The sequence below is a fragment of the Panthera onca genome, chromosome X, assembly GCF_046562875.1.
Source record: "Panthera onca isolate mPanOnc1 chromosome X, mPanOnc1 haplotype 2, whole genome shotgun sequence".
NCBI classification, from domain to species: Eukaryota; Metazoa; Chordata; class Mammalia; order Carnivora; family Felidae; genus Panthera; species Panthera onca.
The window spans coordinates 95,353,951-95,364,203 of NC_138357.1; the positions used below are offsets into that span (position 1 = coordinate 95,353,951).

Consider the following 10,253-nt stretch of genomic DNA (forward strand, 5'->3'; position numbering starts at 1 on the left):
TAGAAAGAACAAGGATGAGGACCAATGATCCGGCCAACGGTCCTTTCGCTTCAGAGGGGTTGGGGCAGAAAAGGAAAAGTGACCCTGCTGCAGAGTCTCCCAGACCCCTGCCCAGCTTAGACCACAGCCATAACTGCGCTCCACATCCCAACTCTCCCAGCTGGCACCTTTACTTGGGGCTTTCACAAAACCCAGACCAGCTGGAACACGCCTTCACATTCTTTCCTCTCCCTTCCGGCTGGACCAGGAAGTGGGTTCTACGTTAACACCATGAACGTGCAGGGTCCTTAGCACACGTTCTGGGTCCTAAATGTGGGGGGAGGGGGCACGTATTTATCTCACCAGTTGTAACCAAGAGACGTTTCCACTGGCACCTGGCGGCAGGCAACAGACGAGCTCTTGAACGGGCCCAGCCAGATCAACAGGATGCAGCGACGCCACCAAAAGTCGCACCGTTTTGAGGAATATTGATATTTGCAGTGATTTACTTCACAGTGAAGTCATACAATGCAAACGTTGGAAGTAACAGAGATTTTGTACAACCCCCTCATCTGGCAGAGAAGGAAACTGACGGGCAGAGGGGGTGAATGATGCCCAAGATCACACAGGTTATGACTGCCTGGTCCCACGTGACACTCTAGGCCTCTGGAGTCTTAGACCAATACATTTGCTACTACACCACACCCTTTTTCCCATTACTGTCTCTGGATTCCATGTCAAAACATAGATTTTTTTGGCAACCGTTTTGTGTAAACGAGGATGATGCTTATCAATATAAAGCCTAAGCAGTTCATGGGGTTGCCTCTGCTTTCTTGCTTGTTTGTTTGTAGGTATACTTCTTTTCTTTATTTTTAAAAACTATTTCATGGCTTGGGGGAGAATGTAGGTTCCAGAAGGAATCATTGGGGCAGAAACACACAGGCTTTGGGAGTGGGGAGGTACCTGGAAGCTGGGGGAGGGGCCACGCCCTCCAGCACCTCTGAGCAAAGTGCTCACTCAGAGGCCAGCTGGGGCAGGGCTCCAGTATGTACAGGTGGGCCAGCTGGGGACATGGCCACCATGGCTGACTCACACCATTGCCCCTCCCAGGAAGATCAGGTGTGAGGTCCATGCACTCAGCTGCAGGGGCCTGGAAGGGCCCATTCAGAGAGGCTAGACAAGTATGGCCCTTCACAAGGCCCACTGGGTGGGCCTGAGCCTGGCAGGAAGCCAGCCTTCAGGACTCTGAGGGGGCTCCAGGCCCAAAGACTCCTAGTCTCCAGGGCTCCGGCCAGTGCTCTGGGGGCCAGGCTCAGGATGGCCTAAACATCCCCAGTGAACTGACCGGAACAAAAGAGCACAAGACCCCAACCAAATGCACTAGAAGCCTCTCCCACATACTCCTACCAGAGAACTAGAAATCCAAGATGCCGTGCCATGGGCAGTTCAACGAAAACAAACACGAGACGAAAACTCATTCAAAGCCTATGGTCAGGCAGTTGGTCAGGTGGCCCTGAGATTCAGGGACAGTGCACCCTCGGCTCAGGGAGGCTCCGGGCCAGTCTTGCATCCCAAGTCCTAAGGGATTGGCTCACGTGGCCCCCACCCCTGCCCCCGGCCACATCCCGGCTCCTCTGAACAGGCAGCCACGCTCACCACCATGGAGAGTAAAGACTCTCTCCTGACGCCCAGGAATGTGGTAAGGAGTGAGTGCACAACCCCCATGGCAGGGGGGCACCGGGGCTCTGCATGAAATGTGGGGTGGCCTACCTGTCTCAGGTGACTTCAGGGTCCTGGCCAACCTCCACGGACGGGCTGGGGGCCTGAGGGGCCTAGGTGTAGATGACCTTGGAGATGTGGCTGTCCTCCGTGGACCTGCCATTGTTGTTCCTGGCCACATAGCAGAAGGTAAGACACATCTTGGCCCTCCGTGGTAGGGAACTCATGGGTCACCTTGGGAAGGCCTTTGGTGCCTAATGGGAGTCCAGGCCCTTCGACGTGGCACGGGCTACGTAGTTGACACTGGGCAGCACCTCCGCCAGTTCCTGGAACACGACCCAGAAGGTGCTGGTGGAGCCATCACAGCTGAAGCCCCTGTCGTTCTGGCCCTGACCGTGTCGCTGACCGTGGGGATGATCTGGACGTTCACGTAGTCGTCAGTGGTCCAGGTGGATGGAGCCATACAGCCCAAGGCCAACCACGAAAATGCTCTTGTTGATGGAGAACCTGATGTGGCCGCTGGTGCTGCTGTAGCCCCAGTGGCTCTCCCTCTGCGGGAAGCTGTTGATGCTGCTGCACTTTTTCCGCCCTGCTGGTCCATGAAGTCCACAGGCAGTTTGGGATGCACGGCCAAGTGCAGGAAGAGGCTTGACCACCTCGCAGTCCACGAGCATGCCCTGGGCGCAGGTTCTGCAGCAAACTCCTCCATGGTCATCACTGGGAAGCAGACGAGGGCCAGCGCCTTACCCAGAACCTCGCACTTGCTCTCGGGAGAAACCTGCAGCTGCTGACGCTGACCCTCAGCCTCGGACCAGCGGACAACGGCACCGAACAAACGCACCCCCCAAAATGCCTACTGTGTCCAGCGCCAGCACGGCCACCTCGGCAGTGTTTTTGCCGACGTTCTCCAGAAACCGGCCAGCCGGCTGGGGTTCACTGAAGAGTCTCACCTGCCTCAGCGGCACGGACGTGTGGGCAGCCCTGAGGCTCTTCTGGAACTCCAGGCGGTCGGCCTGGAGCGCCGGCCCCGGGTGTGCCGCGTGGTCGTGACCTCAGGGGAGGAGAGAAACTTGAGCAGGGCCAGGTAGGCCGCCGCCTCTACCTCCCGCAGCGCCACGTCGGTGCACGCGGCGGCCATGCCCGTGAACGCAGCGTGGAAGACGGCCCTGCCCACTGCCAGCACCGCTCCGCGTGCCCGGAAGCAGTGCGCACGCACCCCTGGCGGGGCAGCAAGTGCACGGCACAGGCGCAGAGCGCCTCCTTGTTGACGAGGGAGGCCAGGCACTCCTTCGTCGTGGGCTCTGGGGCCTACCAGTTGTAGACAGGCCATGCAGCAGCGCCGCCACCTGGCTCCTCGGCAGGCTGCTCCTCCCCCGCCCCCTCCGCAGGGGAAACCCCGGGGATGGGGGGCGCGGGAGGGGGGCGCTGCATTGGCATTGGCATTAGGCCCGGGGTTAGAACCCCAGCTGACACGTCACCCGCCTGCGGCCGCTACCCATCTTGTCTGGGCGGCGGCCTAGGGACCCGGCCTAGGCGCCTCCTGTTGTCCCTCGTCTTCCCCTTGCGTGTTTTCTAGTTGCTGGGAATGCTGGTGAACTCCTCACCCCGCTTGGTCTGGCTTCTGTCTCAACCACTCCATCGAAACTGCTCTTTGCAACTACCTATTTGTTACTACATTCAAAGGACACTTCCCACACCGCCCTTGACTCAACACCTCGCCGTGGCCGCCGGCGACCCCACCCCCTTCCTAGAAAGCTCTGGCTCAGCGCAGCTCCAAAAGCGGGCTTTGCGGACCGGGACCAGTGTGCAAACTGTTGCTGGTCAGCCACGAGGTTGAGTACGGAAACGAAGACTCAGGTGAACTTTTATGGCAATTCGGCAGAGGAGCTTTTGCCTGTGGAATCTAGTAATAAAAAAAAAGTGGGGTTTGTATTTTGAAGGCACTAACATTTGTTAATCCATTTTATTGCATTTTATCACAAAAGTGTTGGTCTGGGATACATGGGCGCGGGGCGAATCCCTAACCCTTCTCCAAAGATAATGTAAGAAACACTGCTATCATCCCTTACCTCCTCCGAATCCAACTGTCCTGGCTTTCCTCCTCCGCTCTTCAGAAGCTTACACGTTGCCTTCATTTCCCTCAGGCGCCCGGATTCCCCCTTTCCTGATAAACTCCTGTGGGTCTATTGGATCTCAGCAGAGAGGCCACTCCTCAGGAACCTCTCCTCCGTCAGGCCCTAGAGGCCTATACTGTCCATAGCTTCGACGTACCAGTCCACACCAGATTCCGTGGCAGCTGCCAAGCCTCATTGTCCCCTCAGCCCCTAGCCCAGTGCCTGGCACTGGAGGGAGCCCGATCCCCCTTCATGGTGTGAGTGAGTTCCACGTAAGGCGGCCTTGGGATCACACCATTCACTGACTTAGAAGGTACCTTCCACCCACGCATTTCCTCCACGTTACTTCGCCTTCCCTAACTCTTGCAGTAAGCATCCAGATGGTCAAAAATCAGGAGTGAATTCAATAGTGGTACAATCCCCTCAGTGGTCCAAGACAAAGTTAGGAACCCAGGTTGCAAACCATCCTATAGATTATATGATTTCCCGTTTCTGGGAAGGGGGAAGGAACAGCAGTGGCTTCTCAGCTAGAGAACTCGTCCTGGCAGGCCCAGTGCGTTCTGGAAAGCTGCCAGCCTGTGTGGAGGAAATTGCCTTACCTTAATTTAAGCACAGATGGGGAATCAGGAGCCTGGATTGAAGTCTTGGCCAGGTAGAGCGCTGCCCACCAGACGAATGCCACAGCATTCCCTGCCCTATGCCACAGTATCCTGCAGAGTGAGTGAATGGCAGCCAGAGTGACCCTTGGGGCTAGGCTAAGGGGGTTACTAATTAGTGCTCCTATAGCACACTGAAAATAGAAATGGCAAGTGTTACTATTAATAGTCATATTTCCTCTGGTCTGGTTTCGAAGGTCCCTTCCGTTTTCACTCCAGAACCTCTGGAAAGAAACAAGAAATGTGCTTTGGAGGGAAAAGACAGTGGTAAGCAGTGCAATTCAGTATGACTGGAAAACTAAAATGCAGAGGAATATGCTGCCTCGCTAGAGTGACGCTGAAGACTGAAACCCTTAGGGAAAAAGTGAACTGTTTTGACACATACAATGTAAACGTTTGGCATTGAAAAGAAAAAAAAAATGGAACCAACTAAAGGACAAGTGAAAAACTGAGAAAAATATTTTTTACATAGACAGCAACTGAAAGAAGAGTATCCTTAATATATAAAGTGCTCTTTCAATCAATAAGAAAATGAGGAATATCCACATTGGAAAATGGGCAAAAGGCATGAGTAGGCAATCCACCAAAGAAGAAATACGAGTCAATTCTACATGAAGACCGAAAAGGTGCTTTTTTTATTTGGTTTCTCTTTAATTACCAGCGAGACTGAACCTGTAGAGTATAATTTTTCATTTATCAGCTCGGCAAAGATTAAACATATTGATCCTCCCCAGGCAAAGCGAGGGGAAATGGGCATTTACATTTGCCACTAATGGGACTGTACATAGGTACAGCCTTTCTGGAGGGCGACTTGGCAAGGCGTAACAAAAGCCTTGTCTTTTGACTCACGGGTTCCACCTCTAGGAAAGAATCCTAAGGAATAATCAAACAAGTAAACAAAGATGTATAACGATTAGTTATCTTGGTGAGGTTTATAGTAGCAAAACCGGAAGTGATCTAAGTGCGTATCAACAGATGATTGGTTAAGCATACAGTGGAATACCATGTAATCACTTTGAAAAGACGAGCAGCTTTATATCTATTGATATGGAAGGATGTCTGTGACACATAGATGTCACTAAATGAAAAAAAGAAAGTTGGAAACAGAAGGTGTGGAATGATTTGGTATTTTAGCACTTTAAAAATGTGTGTCTGCAGAAAAACATCGTGCGCTCTGCAATCATACTTTGTGAATGATGAGATTACAGGTGATTTTTATTTTGTTCCTTTATACTTTTCCATAATTTCTTGATTTTTTTTTCACAATGAAAATTTACAGTTCTCTCCATTGAAAAATACCTTTTAGGGAGCACTTGGTCTGGTTATTCCGGCTGTTTTATGGAAGTGGAAGAAACAACAAATAAAGACATGAGTACCTAAAATAAGGAAGTGAAATTTTTCATCACTGAAAAATGTGATCGTTTCTCTCTGGAATCATTATTTCATTATTCATTTTGGACTTCACTCGCTTTATTCCAGGAAGCTTCCCTACTCCTAGTAGCCTCATCTTTTTCTTTTGAAAATATCCTGGAACATTCTATCACATTGGCTTTCCCTGAAATCATTATTGGGTATAATAATACTTGTATTTTGAATTTTTTAAATCACCAATAAAAATTAATTGCCAATAAACTCTGCTAAAGCACATTTCTCCCCAGGGATATGTATTATGACCTCGGACGTCTGAGTAAAGCTGTGTAGAGGTCCTTCTGGGCCCAGCCCCACTGGGATCACTCTCCCCAGGTGCCCAGGGCCCCCTTCGCCTTTGCCGGGAGCCAACATCCCTGCTAGTGCCTCTAAGTGACCTTCCCACATGTCAACTTCTGATTATATTCTTATAGGACCAAATCGGGGTCTGAGCCCATGTTTAGAAATGTAGCGTGGGATGCCAAAGCGTGTTTTGTTAATAAGTCTTAGGTCATCCCCTTCTGTGTTAGGGATAGGGATATGAAGAATGTACCAGTCTTTGGCTGGGAAAGTATTTGCTAGAAAAATAAGAATATAGAAGAATCACAGTTCTCTCGACTACATTATTATTACATAATTTATTTTATTTTTTAATGTTTACTTATTTATTTTTAAGAGGGGGGAGGGGCAGAGAGAAAGGGGGAGAGAGAGAGAGTCCCAAGCAGGCTCCATTGTCAGCGCAGAGCCCCATGCAGGGCTTGATCCTACGAACCATGAGATCATGACCTGAGCCAAAATCACGAGTCAGATGCTAAACCGACTGAGCCACCCAGGTGCCCTTATATAATTTATAATGGTTTATGTATTATACACATATATACCTTTTGATATGTAATAATATATATAACTGTATATAAACATAATAATATATATATACCTTTTGATGTGTAGTATATATATACCTTACTTATAAATATGTATATAGATACACATATATAATATTAGTTTGAATCATAAGAAATTTCTTATATTCAACTCTTTTTGGCCTCTAGAAATGACAAATTTCATATGGTTCAACTTTGCATATTACCATTCTGCTGATAGTATCTGGACAGTTTTCCACAACTACAAGAATTAGACAGAACATAATATCCTGATGTTGTTGTTGTTTCCAGAGAGGGAGAAAAGTGAGCATTTTACATGGTTTTGCCTTTGACCAAAGGGTACCTATGTGTGTATGTATGTGTGTGTGCTCTTGGAAACTAAGTAGAAAACCGCCCCGCACGTTTTTAAAAAATTAGTCTTAATCTAACTTCTTCCGGTGCCCTGTTCAATAATTCCTCTGTTGAAGTAGCTGTTTGAATCTGTTCCTTTTTTTCAGAACTTTCATCTTTAAGAAAGGGGAAAAATTTTTCCCAGGTGACACTCCTGTATTGCTTTTTGATTTTGCACATTATGGGCTCCGCCGTTCATCCTTAGAGATCGTTCCATCCTTTGACAACTGGCCAGAGGTGTGAAGCAACTTGCCCACGTTCACACAGCTAATTAGGGCAGAGCTGGGACCAGAACCCCGGGCTTTTATACCTTTCCACTCTGCAGAGGGAGCGGGGGGCTGTTATCATGAGCTTCCCCCCCCCCCCCCCGGAAGGACAGGCCTTGGGCTCAGTTGAAGAGCAGAGCCAGGAACCAAGGGCCTGGGAGGTCTGAGGGAAAAGATCATCAGTTGACAAATGACGGTGATCACTATTAATGTTATTATTCATATGCTAGGTCTGCAGCTGAAAACACAGGTTTATTTAAAATGCACATAATAATTTGAGTTTGCTCCAACATTTATTTTCTGTCTAAATTATTTTTTAACTGATATGAATGCCAAGACTTCTGAAGACAAAAAGCAAGGCTTTTTAAAAAATCCATAACCTTAAATTAAGACCACATTTATTCACACGGCTGCTCGCAGCCCAGAACTTTCTCCCTTTTAACCCTACAGTGACATCAGCAAGCCACATTTCCACCTCTTCTTGCCCCACTTTGTATTTTTTCTGGTAGTAACTGCATTGGAAAGCCAAAATATAATGCATTTCACAGTCAGACTCCTAATGGGATTTTTTAGTAAACCGGCCTGACCAGCCCACTGCCCCAGCGAAAAGACGTCTCTAATTGATCTCTGTGTAGAAACAGCAGCTGGCCATCAGAACCACTGTGCTCTGGTGGGTGATTGTTTTATCAGCACAAGCCCTTCCATCATGATAAGAGAGAAACGGCAGGACCTGGGGAGAGACACCCAGAGAGGGCCAGACAGACAGACAGACAGGCACAGATAAGACCCAGCGCAAACCTGACTGCAGGACCCACAGCCACGAAACCCTAAGTGGAAACTTTCTGATAACCCAGGATGGACTGGAGCCAGGCGGAGGCAGGGAAGGGCTTGGGGGTAGGCGGCAAAGTGTGGAGGGTCAGAAGGGGCCTGCTGCCCGGAGCTCCTGAGCTTGCCCTGAGCTATGTTAGGGGGCGCTGTGGGGCCGCAAGTGCCGATTCCCTACCCTGCAGAACCCGCAGCTTCAGTGGGCCTGCGGTCCTTGAAACCCCCCCCCCCCCCACCCATAGCTCTTTTGGCAAAGAGTAGGTGTGCCCTGGCCAGGTTCCAGTTTGGGTAATTACAGCCTGTCAACCCACATTCCCCCCAGGATTGCGGTTAAATATGGTACCCGTCTTCACAATTAAATTTTAGCTCTAATAGGACACTCGGTCGTCACGTTACGTGACAGTTAAATAACGGCTGCACCGTACCCCAGAGGTAGCTGCACTTTTGTGGCGACTACAAAGATTTCTCTGCGTGTAATCAGTGACCTGTATGGACAGAATTGGGGAGTGGGGGGGGGGTCTTGCAGCTCAATAAGAGTTGGTAACTGTAGGACTTTGCTCGTCATTACGGTTTTCCCCCAAACTCTTCCACAGGAAAAAATACGGGGAAAAAACTTCATGCCGCAATATTATTTCCAGTTCTTTCACCTGGAAAAAAAAAATCAGGATGCCAGGTTGCTGCAGGATAGGTGAAGGCTCCGACTCCCTCTCCGGCCCCAGGTCCCCTCCATTCCATTGTCTCAATTTCACAGGCACCCTTGCCTTTCTCCGAAGGGGTCTTGTACTCCCCCTGGGACGTCTTTCTTTTGTTCTCTACTTACAGAGACCTTTTATCCTAGCAAGGTCCAGCTCAAATGTCACTGCCTTCATGATGCCATTCATGATCCTCTAGTCCAATTAAGCGCTTCTCCTCTTATGCCCCCATACGATGGTTCTATTATCCTTACTCAGCATTTATTCAAATTTGTCTTATACAGTATTATAGTAAGTTGTTTACACATTTGGCACATGCACAAAACTAGGAGCTCCTTGAGGACAGGGACCTAGATTACTTTTCCTGATCCCCAGGCACAGTGCTTACTAAACATTTCCGAAGGAGAGAAAGAAGGCATCCACTCTTTTTTTTCCCAGGGCGTAAACAGAACAGCTGGCATTTGTTGAGTGTTTGCTGTATGTTGATCATGGTCCTGAGCACTTTACACGCGCTAACTCTTTCCGCCCTCGCCATCCCATAAGGCATTGTTATTATTTTCTCATTTTTATAGGTGAAGACACTGAGGCACAGAGAGGTTAGACAATTTGCCCAAGGCCACACAGCCAGTAAGCGGCAGCACCGAGAGTGAAACCCACAAGGCTTACCTCCAGAACTCCATACCCGTACGCCACAGCGTCCAATAGGTTTTTAATTAAACATATCAGTACCCTCACTGTCTTCCGTATTTCAGATCAATCCAGGTCTCCAAAAGCACAACTTGGCTTCTAAAGGGGTGGGCGTGACAATGGGAGAGGGTGATGACACATAATGGTATCCTAAGAAAGGAGTGGGCTGCTTTCCGAAATCCACATTCTTGTTTGTCAGTTTCCATCCTTGGGCAATTATTTCACACTGAAAATGAGAAGGTGATAATCTAAAGTATTCGCAGCCAGTCTCGCAGACAGAGGTGTGAGCAAGGAGGAACATAGCATGTTGTGATTAGAGACAAGCAACAAACCCCAGTGATTGCAAAGCGGAAGGAAGGGGTCAGCCTCATTATTCTAATGCATAGTTTTCTGCGCCCATAGAAATATTTTGTTCCAACAAGTTAATTCCTTTAAGTGGTGAGCACTGAGTGTGGCAGACACGATTATCTTTCTTAGGTTTCTTGCCGCTTTCTCCCCACCCGGCTGGGGGAAGGATTTCTGCAGCTCACCTCGTGCAATTAGAAACAGCCCCACAGGGCAGAGGTGCAGCCTGCGTTCTGAGATACTCTTCTGCTGCTGAAATAAAAACAGCCTTTGAGAATATTCTCCTGCC

General features: G+C 49.2%; 1 pseudogene; it reads right to left on the reverse strand.

The window, feature by feature from the left end:
- Window positions 1-1,754: 1,754 nt before the first annotated feature.
- Window positions 1,755-3,028, reverse strand: LOC145713810 (BTB/POZ domain-containing protein 2 pseudogene; annotated as a pseudogene).
- Between the last annotated feature and the right edge of the window lie 7,225 nt (window positions 3,029-10,253).